Genomic DNA, 15,289 nt, shown 5'->3' on the forward strand with positions numbered 1-15,289 from the left:
TTGAGGTCCAGTTCAATACTCTAACCACTATACCACAGTGGCTCTTATCCAGTTTGGTAGGGGGATCAGGAGACTAAATTCAGTGGTCCCATTCCCTCCAACCTGCCAAACAACCAATTTTAACATTTTAGAATGGAATCCATGTCTGCAACCATGTCTGCTCAGCATTCCCTCCTTTGCATTTGTGCAGTAGTATCTAAAATATCTAAGCAATAACTTAGCTAAAATATTAAAATTACAATTTTATTGCAGCACAAAAGCATTTATAAAAAAACTCAGTGGCCTCTATTATCCCCCTACTACTTGGGAGCTGTGCTGTTTTCTCAGATATTGATTTCTAGATTTATTTATTTTTATCTAAGAATCCTTCTTCCAAATATTCGGGGGCATGTCTACACGAAGGATTTGCTCTGGGGTGGATTCACAGTAGCAGCCAGTCATCTACAGTCGTGTGAGAAAAAAAGTACACCCTCTTGGAACTGTATGATTTTACATATCAGGACATAATAACAATCATCTGTTCCTTAGCAGGTCTAAAAATTAGGTAAATACAACCTCAGATGAACAACAAGACATGACATATTACACCGTGTCATGATTTATTTAACAGAAATAAAGCCAAAATGGAGAAGCCTTGTGTGAAAAAGTAAGGACACCTTCTAATTCAATAGCTTGTAGTACGGCCTTTAGCAGCAATAACTTGAAGTAATCGTTTTCTGTATGACTTTATCAGTCTCTCACATCGTTGTGGAGGAATTTTGGCTCATTCTTCTTTACAACGTTGCTTCAGTTCATTGACGTTTGAGGGCATTTGTTTATGCACAGCTCTCTTAAGGTCCCGCCACAGCATTTCAATCGGGTTGAGGTCTGGACTTTGACTGGGCCTTTGCAACACCTTGATTCTTTTCTTTTTTCAGCCATTCTGTTGTAGATTTGCTGGTGTGCTTGGGATCATTGTCCTGTTGCATGACCCAATTTCGGCCAAGCTTTAGCTCTTGGACAGATGGCCTCACATTTGACTCTAGAATACTTTGGTATACAGAGGAGTTCATGGTCGACTCAATGACTGCAAGGTTCCCAGGTCCTGTGGCTGCAAAACAAGCCCAAATCATCATCCCTCCACCACCATGCTTGACAGTTGGTATGAGGTGTTTGTGCTGATATGCTGTTTGGTTTTTGCCAAACGTGGCGCTGTGCATTATGGCCAAACATCTCCACTTTGGTCTCATCTGTTCAAAGGACATTGTTCCAGAAGTCTTGTGGTTTGTTCAGATGCAACTTTGCAAACCTAAGCCATGCTGCCACGTTCTTTTTAGAGAGAAGAGGCTTTCTCCTGGCAACCCTTCCAAACAAACCATACTTGTTCAGTCTTTTTCTAATTGTACTGTCATGAACTTTAACATTTAACATGCTCACTGAGGCCTGTAGAGTCTGAGATGTAACTCTTGGGTTTTTTGCAATTTCTCTGAGCATTGCACGGTCTGACCTTGGGGTGATTTTTCTGGGACATCCTCTCCTGGGAAGATTGGCAATAGTCTTGAATGTTTTCCACTTTTGAATCATCTTTCTCACTGTAGAATGATGGACTTTAAATTGTTTGGAAATGGCCTTATAACCCTTCCCAGATTGATGGGCAGCAGCAATTGCTTCTCTAAGATCATTGCTGATATCTTTCCTCCTTGGCATTGTGTTAACACACACTTGGATGCTCCAGACCAGCAAACTGAAAAAAAACTTCGGCTTTTATAGAGGTGGTCATACTTGCTGATGATCAATTAATCATGGGCATTTGATTAGCAGCACCTGTCTGCTATTTAGCGTCTTAATTCCTATGGAAGCAGTAAGGGTGTACTTACTTTTTCACACATGGCTTCTCCATTTTGGCTTTATTTCTGTTAAATAAATCTTGACACGGTGTAATATGTCATATGTTGTTGTTCATCTGAGGTTGTATTTACCTAATTTTTAGACCTGCTAAGGAACAGATGATTGTTATTATGTCCTGATATGTAAAATCATACAATTCCAAGAGGGTGTACTTTCTTTTTCACACGACTGTACATGACGCACATTCGTACATTGCGAAGCCATCCAGGGGCAAACCCCGGTAACTCTGCTGCAAAAAAATGGGCGCTTACCCCTACTTTTTTGGCAGCGTAGGCTTGTCACAGCCCATGGCGCCCCCTGATTGGTCACCATGGGCTGGACAGGGAAGAGGGTGGACCTCCAGGAGCTCAGGAGAGCCCTGTGCCCCGTGGTAAATAATAAAAGAACGGGGGGAGGGGGAGGAGAGGAACAGGCCCCGTGCCTCTGTAAAAATAAAAAACAAAAAATGGAGGGGAGGAGAGGAATGGGACATGTTCCTCCTCCCCTTTTTAAAATTGTATTATCTGTATCTGTGCAGCTGCGCAGATACAGATAATAAAAAGAAAAGAAAAACGGTGGGGGGGGAGGAACAGGCAGCCAGGTGGGGGGAAGGAACCGGTGTCCCTCTCCCTCCTCTGGCTGCCTCGTTCCTGCCCCATCCCTCCCGGTGTTCAGTGCCATGGAGAAAGTTTGCACTTGTGGTCCTTTCTGTGCAGATGATGGGAAGGAACGCAAGCGTGGGAACCAGGCACCTCGTGTTGCCAAAGTGCTGCCGTCAAGACAGGGTGCCTGGTTTAGGGTTGGCAAATGAAAACTATGCAGGAGAAATGGCTAGACAAAGATGTAGAAGGTCAACAAAGCAGTTAATGCAGCCTTCCCCAACCTGATGTCCTCCAGATGTTTTAGACTCAACACCCATCATCTCCACTCAGCGTGGCCAATGATCAGAAATGCTGGGGATTATAGTCTAGAAAACATCTGGAGGGCACCAGGTTGGGGGGGGGGCTGAGTGAGAGCTTGTAGTTGGCCTTACCAGTCCTTTTCAAGGCCATCTTTTGAAGAGTTCAAGATTCTGTCAACCCCATACCGATATCTGTCCCATTGTGTTTGAACACTTTGCTGTTTGACATGCTACTCTCATTTTCTTTTGTTCCATGAATACATTTAAATATAAAAATCTAATTTCTTGTCTTTTGGCATTCCCCCCTTCCCCCGGGCTACCTATAATTTGCTTTGCACAATGTGTAGAAATGATAAAGCAAGCAAAACAGCTGTTTGTTAGATCCTGGTACCAGAAGTATTTAACAGTTGCCATAACTCTGTCAGCCCCCACCTAGATCCATGCTTTAATTTCTAGTTTGTGTTCAAACTCTGTAATCATTTAGAATCATCTTGCTACAGTAGGAAATAGCAAACAGGAGGGGAAATTGCATCAACCAGCTAGACTAATCTATATATTTAAGAAATCCATTATTTAGCAGCAAGTGTAATCATTATCTTCCAAGAATGCTGTCATATAAAAAATCTATAGCAAATTAGCAGCATCAAAAGCTTAATAGGGTTGCTAGGCAACGGCTTTGCATCATTCCCAGGCTGGACTGCTCAGATTTATTCCAGTATGACTGATGATTGCAACCTCTCTCTCTCCCTCCTCCCAACCATCCTTTGATTGCCCATTAACGTTAAAGGTTATAATTTAAGGTTGCCACCTGTCTCTTCCTGTCTAAAAAGCAGTTCAGTATTTTCATTCTTGACTACACCATTGTTACTGGAGTGTAGTGGAAAGAGACATTTTAGACACAGGGATGAATTGTCATCATTTTAATTAATTCCCACTTAGTAGCATCATAAAGCATCATAAAGCAAGCACAAGCATCTTCCATTGGACACAATTACAAATTAGAGTGTTCAGCACTACTTCTTTTTAAATATAGACCATATAATTATGTATATGTCCAATGTACACATATAAGACTTTCTTTGGGCCTTCCTTGTGGATCTCACCAATATGTACAGGTTGCTCTAGATGACTAACGAGAGAAAAATTGCTTGACATACAGAAGCAGCTACCTCAGGAAGCAGGGAGCAGCAGAAAGATGATGGAAGCCAGGCCTATGTGTGCCATATGGCCAGCCCTGTGCCCTTTAAGCTAGCCAGGCATGGTTAGAAGACACTGTCCTGTCACCACTGGGTGAGATTCAACTGCCAGTCTAGGGCTCTGGGGAATGGGAGGAGGAGCCATCTTGTCCTTCACCTCAGGAAACAAAATGCCATAGGCAGCCCTGTTGAACTCTAAGTCTGAAGGTCACTTGGAACAAACTGATCCCCCTGAAGGCAAGATCTGTGATTCCCCATTTATAAAGTGTGTAAGGATGTCAGTGGCACCCTAAGCAATGTTTGCCTTCTCTCCTTCCTTCTCAATACCTGATTGATGCTATTCCTGCTGTTTTGTTTTTTTTTCTTTTTTTAGTCTTCCTAATAGCTAATTAAGGATTCAAGATTAATTTGTGCCAGCAAGACTCAGTCACAAGATCTGGAATATGTGAGTCACTAGTAGATAAAAGCATTTCTAACCATGTACAGAGTACGTTTCCTACACAACTGAGTAACCACAACCTATCTCCGCACATGCTAATTATCCTACCATGTTTAGGCTGTTGAACAGAGGAGCAAAAAATGTTGCTGCCACCTATATTTTCCCACCCTGGAATTATCACCATCACCAGAACTTTCAAGCTACCTTAGCTACCCACTAGGTAGTCTTGGCCCTGCTGCTTCTCACCTTACATCAGAAACCCCATAATAGGCCACATCTTATTGGCTGAGGATTACTAACAATTCAGAGCAGCAGGTCCAGCCATGAAATCATCATCATTAAACGTAAAACAGAACTCGTTTTATTATCGCTCTGAACTCCTATGCCTGAAGAAAAGAGCAAGTTTCAAAGATCCACAATGTTTTAAATGACCGATTGGCTCAATAAAAATATGTCATCTGTGCTATATTTCTATATTAACTTTAGACATGCATCATACTGCATAGTTAATGTTCCTTGGATGTAGTTGCCTATTTCCTGATTTATGCAACAGCTGAGTAATACATTGAGATGGACTGAAGCGCAGTATATATTATAGGAACATGCGGAAATGCTTCTTGTATTTCAACTCTTGTTGAATTTTTAATTCCGCATGAAGAAAAATCAAACTTGCCCTGAAATTTACAAGATCTGTTATAAATCTGTTGCCACTCCCTCTAATAGTGAACTCAGATGGTAAGTGCTAACAACTATATAGCTGAAACAAGGACACTGAGCCCTCATCTATATGACAGTGGGATAGCTCCTCATTAAATAAAAACCAGATTTTTCGTTGATTCAAATGTATGTAAAGAGCAGCAGCAACAGCGATTGTAGGTAAAGAGCAGCAGCAACAGTGATTTATTTCCTGAGTTATTATTTTTTATAGTGAGTTATTAATGTGCATATACGCATTATCCCATATACGATGATAAAGACTAGAAGCCAACGAAGCTATAAATCTTATCTACGGAGCTCCGCAGACTAATATAACACACAAACCAAGCAGGAGTGGGGGGATGAGGCTACAGAGTGAAAGGAAGGAGGCTGGCTGCCTGCTTCCCGCTTTGTTCCCATTCCTCATAAGGAAATTCAAAGAAACAGCCCCCACGGGGCTGGGGGGGAATATATATATAAATACAGGAATGAATTTGTATTAAGAAGCTTTCTCTGTGGAGCTCCACAGAGAGACATCAAACTAAAATCTGCCCAAACAAAGGAGCCAGCGGGAAATGGGCCAAAATCGGGAAATGGGCCAATCACATTATCCTACCCTCAAAGCTCCACCCACATATCAAAATCCGACATAACTCCCCCAAAGACACACAGCCATAACACGGTGCAAACTTGGACCCGATCTAAAAGTTGCGGTAAATCACAAATGCAAATATGCACATTCTTACAGTTAAAACCCAGTGCTGAGGTGAATGGACGGCTGTGTCATATAACCTAAAACATGAATATGTGCATTTAGGTCGGGGTAAAGAAGCCTTATAGACAAGCCCTGGGAAACCAGAGGGAAGTATTAGTATGCTCTCCGGGTTTCATTCAGAACTCTAAAGTTTCGCACTTTGGATAGCTCCTTTAGAGTTCTGACTGAAACATGGAGCGGATTCACCACTGCACTGACGACAGAGCCATGAGTCTCCACTGTTCAGAAGGCCAGCTATATAACTCTATTGGGATGGCTGCTGGTATCAATGTAGAAAGTGGAGTTAAAGGTTACTATGGAAGAAAGGCTGCAGAATTCTAGTAGACACCGAAGGTAAATGAGCCCAGTGTATTACACCTGTGATTTGTTTTCCTCAGTCTCCTTTTGGTCCACTGCCCACCATGTATGTGGAACTTTAATACGTTGTCTTTAGGTCAACCTATGGGGAGTTCTTTCCATAACATTGTCTTGAAAAATCCTTCAGAGTTTTGGAGGTTTTTTTACCCTCCATTTTCATTTCATCCAAACTCAATTCAAGCAATATAAGATAAGCTTGATCAGAAACTAGATTTTCTAGCAGATGAGGGAAACTGGCACATATCTCATTCTGTCCCCTCTTCAGGATATATAGGGTACTGAACAAGATCATGAATGTGAAGTGCTTTGAACACTCAAGAGCTATATAAGAGTTTAAAGCATTTCACATAATACTTTATCTTGTTAAATATCAGCTCCTTAACAATACAATATGGACGATAGCCATTGGTAGACCTCATTTTGCACCAGTTGAAGTTTCTGAGACATCTTTAAAGACAGCTCCATATAGAGTGCTTAACAGTAGTCCAACCTGGATGTCAGTAATACATGGTTAACTCCAGCACTCCTAGAGACTACCAGGACCTGAACTGTCACCATTAGAACCGAGCCCAGGAGAACTCCCAAAGTAAAACAAAACAAAACTAAAATGTGGATGGATAGATGATTAAAGAGATAGATAATAATTAATGCAGAAAGGAGAAGACTATGAACCGGAGTGCAAGAGGCTGAAATTGGGAGTGGGGGAAGAGATACAGCATAAGAGAATGGCAGGATAGAGGCTAGCATACTTGGCAGAAACTTAATCTTGGAGTAAACAACTATTTTGCAGTAAATGATTTGAGGACTGTGTGCTAACATAGTTTCTCATAAAGATTATTAGCATTTTTAGCACAATATCTGAGGGAAGATTAAGCGGCCACAAGTACAAGCTAAGCTAAAGCATTTTTAAAGGCAAACATTAATAAGTTTCCTTAATTTAATACAAAATAAAGCCCTATAGTATGTTCCAGAAAGGAGAAAATATTTGGGCTGGATACAGAAACAGGTAGAAATATGATTGAGGATTAAGATTTGAAAGCAAAAACTGTAGTAGAATTAATAAACCACACATTAATCCTTTCTCTGATTTATTTGTTTGTTATATTTCTTTCTTTTTTCAGCTATTTCTCCTGAGGTGCTCATGTTGTTAACTTCATGAAAAGCTTTGAGGAACTGTGCCAACTGTTCCCATGGAGAGTTTTTAATTCTACTTGATTTTAATACTTCAGATGTTTCAACAAGACTTTTTCTGAAAAGCATAGGGGAGGTTATTTCTGTCTTTTTCTGGGTTTTGTTTTGCTTCTACAACTTTTAACTTAGCAAATAGATGAACAATAAGAATAGTGAACCACTACTCTTGGTGACAAGGTGGTGGTAATGATCAGGAGTGCCTTTTTCTAGCTAAGACTGGTTTGCCATCTGCACCATTTCTTGTAGCAAACAGACTAACAGTGCAACCCTGTACATGTACACTTACCATTGTGTTCAATAGGGTTTATTCATAGGTAGGTGGATATAGGATTTCAGCCTTAACCACAGCTGTGTATGCTCTAACAACATCAGGATTAGACTAAATAATCCCCTGTTGGCTGGGGATTATGGAAATTGTAATGCACCACATCTGGAGGGCACCTGGTTTGGGAAAACAGGACTATTTAATTTAATTTCTTAATTTATTGCATTTAAACCCAGACTTTTTCCCTCCAATGAACGCAACGTGGCATACACAATCCTCCTCTCCATTTCATCCTCACAACCTCAACCCTGTGAGGTAGTTAGGCTGGGAGTCTGTGACTGGCCCAAAGTCACCCAGTGAGCTTCCATGGCCAGGTGGCAACTAGATCCCAGACGTCCTGACTCCCAGCTCAACAAACTAACCACTACACCACACTGGCTCTCACTATACACCTGTTCACATAGCTGTTGGCCAGGAATCCTCAAGCAGGACACTAACTGCAGCTTGCTGAATGGCATATACAACTCCCATCTTTTTCCAGCTTCATTGAATACCAATTTGTTGCCAGGTCCAAGAGTGCTGGTTCTATAAACCCCTGGTCTAGGTCCAGGATATCTTAAGGCCTTTATTTTCCTGTGCACTCAGGTTACCATATGAGGCCTTGCTCTGTTCCCTCCTTTTTTGTATCTGTCTTTCTTCCCCTCACCCAACCTCCAGCAATGTGGCTAATAGCAACTTTAGAAGGTGATTTAAATCATGAAACAATACAGGGCAAAGGTTTAACATTTCCATCCCTCGAGACTATGACATCTTTTAGTGAAAGTAAAAGTCATTCAGAGATCCAATCATGGATCTAGTCCATCATGGATCTACTCTATTTGGCCCTTAGATCTTCAGATGTGAAGTGCCCAAACCTGTGAGGCTAGGAACATAGAAAGCTTTCTATGTTCAGACTATTGATCCATCTAGCCCAGCATTTTGACACTGACTGGCAGCAGTTCTCCAACGTTTCAGGCAGGCATTTTTCCAGCCCTACCCGGAAATGCTGGGCATTGAACATGCATGCGAAGCATGCGTTCTACTACTGACTGAAGCCCTTCCCATCTAGGTGTGTGATAGCAAGGAGCAGTCTACTTCTTGTGATTAGTACCTTCCTAATGGAACTCCCTACCCTTCTGTGGTAGTCACTCATACCATACTTTTAAGAAGGCCAGCCGTATTTTCACATTTCAGAAAGCATTTCATTGTTTTAGGCATTATTTTAGGCAGCTGTTTCTCTGTTAGCCGTTTCATATTTTGATCATTTTCAATATTATGATTATATTACAGTAGGTCATATTATAACCAAATGATGTTTAAGCTATCTCAAGAGGCCTGACTTTGCAACCTTTTTTCAAAATTATTTTCCAGTTCTTCAGAAGTAGGCAAACAGGTTTGTGGGGGTTGTCATTTGCAAGTGCATACATTCGCCTGTCCCCTATTTGTCCCCTATTTACTTTCTTCAGCAGTACAGTTCAATATCCACTCTTTGTGTGTGTTGAAATCCCATGTCATTCTCTCACTTTATTACATCTTGAATTGATACTTGTCAGTTTCCTCCCCCACTTCTCTTGACCCTGAACTCTGAAAGCAGCAGCTGAAGAGGACAAAGCTATTGGGGTAGGTGGGTGATACTACTGTGGGGGTATTGGTGTACTTACTGTGAATATGGGTTCATTTTTCAATTGTGGGTGACAGAAAAAAATGGACCAATTTTTGCAATAAGTACATCTATTCTCCTACAGTAAATACACCATACTCCAGCAGTAAGTATACCAAACTGGCCCAATAGCTTTCTGAGCTCAGGGTTGAGGGAACCCATTTTCACAGTAAATACACCATTATTTACTGGGTATTTGAATGGATGTTATTAGTCCATGGATCACCAAGCCAAGCTCCAACCGCTCCAAATAGGGCCGCAGCTGGTGTACCAGCTTAAGCTCATAAAATGCACTCCTGGCCTCCACAGCTGCCTCAGCTTCCCCCATTAGCACAGAGTCTAGGGCATGGGAAGGAAACTTGCAGCCCTCCAGATGTTTGGTCCTAGTCAACATAGCTAATGGTGAGGAATGATGGGAGGTGTAAGCCAAAACATTTGGAGGGCCACAAGCTGCCCATGCTTGGGCTAGGAGGGCTACTGAATTGTGCACTTTGTCCTTCAGGGGGGAGTGTGGCATTTCCACTCCTCAGTGAGAATTCCCTTTCTCTAAGGCCTTTCTCACCCCAAGCAGGAACCACTTCTTCTCTTGCACACACTTGGTTTCACTGCCACCAGGACCTTTAAGACTCAAGCCCAACCCTTACTCAGTCCTCACTCTGTGAGGACACACAGACTTTATGCTTTAACCTTATATTCTCCCTTTATTACCTCCCCTTTACACGGCGACAAGCAGGAAGTGTAGGATTTTATTAGCAAAGAACGATTTATTAATTACAATAATAAGTTGTTGAATAATAAACAAATAACTCTTAATGGCTCTATTACTATGTGATCTCTCCCACCAAATACTCTTTATCACACATTCAATAATCCTCTCACAACTACCAAATACTTTTACTATATATTTCACACCCTCACTCTATCAGACCATTTCCCTATCTGCCTCACACAGGCACACCACACAGTTTATATACCACACACACACACACACACACACACACCCCTCTCTCTCTCTCTCTCTCTCTCTCTCTCTCTCTCTCTCTCTCACACACACACACACACACACACACACACACACACACACACACACACCTCACTCTCTCAGCCAATCAGTTCACATATGCAAATCCACCATTCTCACCCTAGAGATACTTCCAAACCACAGATCTATAAGAATACACAGTTATAAATATAAACTCAGTATGGGCAGATGTGGGATCACAAGCCCATCTAAGGCCAATTGTAAACCTCTGTCTAGACTAGTTGGTTTCCCTACCAAATGCATCTCCATCCTGTTTGGATTACGTCTCAGTTTGTTCATTTTCATCCATCCCAAAATCACCTGCAAACTCTGGTTCAAGAGTTCCATAGCCCCCTTGAGACAAATAGACAGATAAGAGAGGTAGAAAAATGTTCTCTTCAAAATGAACTAGAAATAGCAACATTAGCATTAGTAAAATTGGGGCGGAGGGGAATAAGCCAGATGTTCCCCTTCCTGCTTCTTCTCCCTTGTGAAAAGTTTCCATTGATGCAACTTTTGAACTGCCTCTTAGCACTCAATATAAAAATGTCCTCCAGCACTTCAGTTTTAATGTGTGTGGTCTGTAGCCTGAGGAGAATTCTTTGGCATAATGTGTGGGTGAAACTGGCCCAAATCCAGATGTGAATGCAAGCCCTAACAGGTACTATCTACAATGTAAACAGTGGGTAAATTAGAATCTTTTAGCCACGCACACTATTAGGCTTACTGAAGTGCAATACTACACTACTCATTTAGACACAGCATGTTTAAGTAAATCTAAATTAGAATAGTTTACATATCCAAAGCCCTAAAGGAATGGATAGATTATATTACCACACCACTAGTTGAGAGAGGAAAAATTGGGGTAGGAGGTGGGGGTCAACCCTGAAAGACTAACATTTCATTATTTTTTGTTAAGTTAGAGCTCAAATTAAAGTTGCAAAAATTCAAATTTATTACACTTCAGAATTTAAAATACTAAATTGAGTTATTTATAAATAGCCTCCATGCTTTATGTTTAGAAAGATTTAGGTCACAAATGAACACTGTAAATTGGAAAATGGCTGTCATCATACTGCTCTAACAGTCAGGAAGTCCCCACAGCCTAATCCAAATCTCTCTCTTCAGCTGCTGCACTGCAACAGCCAAAAGAAGCAACTTGTGCAGTCAAAGTGAGGCCAGATTTTAATAGACAACCTTTCCTCTCAGGAGCTCAGGGCAGTGTGCATGAGGTTCTGGGTAGTCTCACAGCCAGGCACAGACCTGGGCCAGACATGGTCAGGCCATAACTGGAATTCTATGTCCAGTTCTGGGTGCCACATTTTAAGAAAGATGTAGGCAAACTAGAAGCTGTCCAGAGGAGGGCAACATGATGATGAAGGGTCCTATGAGGAATGATTGAAAGAGCTGAATATGTTTATCGTGGAGAAGAGAAGATTTAAGGGGAGACGTAATGTCTTTTAATATCTGAGGGGCTATCACATAGAAGATGGAGTTGATTGTTGTCCTCTGCTCCAGAGAGCAGGCAAAGAACCAATAGGTAGAAATTGGCAGGGAATCAAATTTCAATTAAACTGTAGGAGAAACTTCCCAATGATAAAGATACCTTCCAATTCTAAAATTCTATGATTCCATCTTCTATCATCCTTTTAACTGGAGATTCAACATGGGAGCTTTCTGGAGGTTAATATTGAACATCCTGCAGGCTAATACCATGTGTAATACCACTGAACTATGCTCCCACCCCCAGCAACATCTGCCTTTCCTAGGAGTTCTTGCAGCTCCAGAGAATCTTACTATGACCTTGCTATCTACACATTGACCCAGTTCGCACAGCATGCCAGGGCTCACCATGTTTATTTAAGCCACGATGAGCCACAGCATGTGCTGGGCACAATTTAAATATGCAATCCCCAATTGGGGGTTGTCATATCATGTGAATCTGGCCATCAAGGCTTATGCTAGGGTTAAACAAGCCTACAACAAACTGAGGGTTATGCATAACCTTCACATAGCCTCTGATGACCAGGTTTGGATGACATGGCAACCCCTCGATCAAGGGGTTAAATAACCCACAATGGGATATCATATCATGCAAACCAGTCCATTGTCTCTGGCTTCTGCTACTGGAAAATCTTCCTGAAGTTGAGAATCCTCCAAGCTTTGCTTAGCATGTTACAGCAGCCTGGCTGAAACAGACAGGTGCCATTACTGGCTCTTTTCTCCTTCCTATCATCATATTACAAAAAAATATTTTGTTTGGTGTTATATTACCAAAGCCAAAAGGGACAGGGTTTCACCTTGTGCAAACACTAGGGATTGTGTCAATACTAGGATTGGGCTGTGATGTGTTTCAAAGTAACCAGGCATCAAAACACCTGGAAAATTAGCATGCACGGGTGTGAGTTTCAATGCATAAAGCAGTTCAGTGTGAGCTCTGATTAGAAGGCAGAAGAGGGCAATATGGTTTAAACTATATCATTGCTCTCACTGATTAAAGCGTACAATTCCTTCAAATAAAGGAACCATAATGCTTGAAGATAATCTTGTCTAATCCTGTTTTTAAATTAAGATCTCTCAAAGTTATCTAAATGGGCTCATCAGATAAAATAAAGAGATAGCTATGTTAAGTTCATTGCTGTTCAAGCCTGCCCAAAGAGCTTTGGCTGATGGCCAGTATAAAAATATAATAAATAAATAAATTTTCTTTTATTCTTTACTGAAGTTCTGGGTCTAGATTTCCTCTATTTCTAAAGGTAGCCCTGTGGGGAGTGGGGAGCGTGTAACCCTGTGCAGTGCAGCCCTCTGGTGGAACACCAGCATCTCAGCCCTTTTTTCCCCTGAGGGGCCACTGCAGTGATGTTCTGAGGGAACTGTGAGGAGAGATTTGGAGGAGAAAGAAGGAGGAAGAGGTTTTAAAAGGAAGCTTCTGAAAAAGAAATGCTGAAGAGGCAGAGGCAGAGACAGAAAAGAGAAGTCCTGAGACCATGAGGGGAAAAAATAGGAAAGAGAGTAGCAGCAGCATTCTGCCTTTTAGCCAATTACCAGTTAGCAAACAGCTGCCAATAAACTGAAGCTTAGCACAGGTGCCTCTGAGTCCTGAACTAGACAGGTTATAAGAAATCACCTACATTTGTGGACTGTGTAACCATTGGACTCCCTTCCATTTTATTGTTCTAGAGACTTACTTTAAATCATTTATTCATTTGAATGTTCATTCCCTCCCCTCCCCTCCCTTCTCAAATAAACCCTAATTCTTATTTTATTAGTTACTCACTGGTTCTCTCTCTCTCTCTCTCTCTCTCTCTCTCTCTCTCTCTCTCTCTCTCTCCACACACACACTCACACACACTTCAGGGGACAGGGATCCTGGAGAGCTGGAGGTACCACACACTAGTCAGCATTTTCTTCCACCACCCATCCCACTAGTATATAAACCCAGGTCCCATAGTTTACACACACACACACACACGGTTGCTGGTAGGTAATATGGGGTTGCATAAGGTTCATGCTATGAGGGCTGTTGCTTATGTAGCCAAAACAGCACCACTCATGCAAAGGAGGAAAGTATCAATGGCACCATTTGTGGGAATGTTAAAGGTTGCAGAAATACAACAAATCTTTAATGGGGGGAACCTAAGGGGGACCCCCCCTAAGAATATTCCAGTGGGGAATGAGTATGTTCAGTGAGCATGGAATGCTGACTGAGCAATGAAAGAGAAATACAGGAGGGGGCATGGAATAGAGTGTCCTGGAAGAAGGAATGGCAAGCTGGCAACTCCACGCTGCAGTATTTTGTTGCAGTTGCCATCTGTACCATACTAGTAATGATATTTAACAATGTAACACTTGGTTTTATGGTGCTATTTTTAATGTTGTATATTATATTACAAAAATAATTTTAAAAGACAACTTTTCGAAACAATTCTCTGGACACCAACACACATTTATGCCTATGCTCTCACAGATATCACCACTGAATTATCTAATGTTCCACAAATATAGGGTGCTTCCAGATAAGGCTTTTATAATCCTGCTTCATTCATGGAATTATACAGGGGGTCCAGATGTCATCTTCTACTCTTAACTCTCCAATGTTTTTCCACCACTTTCCCCATCTTTTTTTCTTACTGCAGAAAATCCATTAAGCAAGAAGAGATGGAATAGCGGCACAACTCCTTCTGATTGGTAGTGCTAGGAGCCCTCCCTCTGGAAACACCCATAGCGTGCTGCTGGCAGAAATGCATGTAAAAAATAGCTGGGTTTGGCTACATTTGAAAAGCAGCTCTAGTACTGTGGCATCAGGTTGTAGCCGGGCACCAGCACTGAAGTTTTGCATGTATTAATCTGGCGCTCTCTGTGAGCTAGGGGGCAAAACCAAATATGATGCTGGAGGTTTGTGGTGAGATATTCTAGTTTTGTTTTGGTTGAGGGGTATTTTAACAGCAGTTTTTTTTTTCTGCTGACAGGTTAATGACAGCTTTGTGGGAGGAGGAAAGTGGCATGAGGGAGAGTTAAACTCTCAGTGAGGAAGGGTTGAACACATCCCTAATGCTACTGTTCTGGTCAAAAGTGGCCCCTCCCCACTGGCTTTTTTTTAAGTAAAAAAAATAAAAATAAAACTCAGACTTTCCAATTCCAATTTCCCATAAGACATTTAGTTTGATCCTACAATGCCTTCAACACAATGGCTAAAGGGATTCTGGCTTCTGAATTGGGCAAGGGGTAGCAGAATCACAAAAGTGCAAACCAAAGCAAGAAAAACTGTGTGTGATATAACAAACGATTGCTTGAACTGAATTTTCTCTCTTCTATTCGGGGGGGGGGGGGGATACCCATCAACCCATAAGATGTGAGACAAAGTACAAGTTCTGGAAAATTAA

This window comes from Elgaria multicarinata, chromosome 5 (assembly GCF_023053635.1).
Source record: "Elgaria multicarinata webbii isolate HBS135686 ecotype San Diego chromosome 5, rElgMul1.1.pri, whole genome shotgun sequence".
NCBI lineage: Eukaryota > Metazoa > Chordata > Lepidosauria > Squamata > Anguidae > Elgaria > Elgaria multicarinata.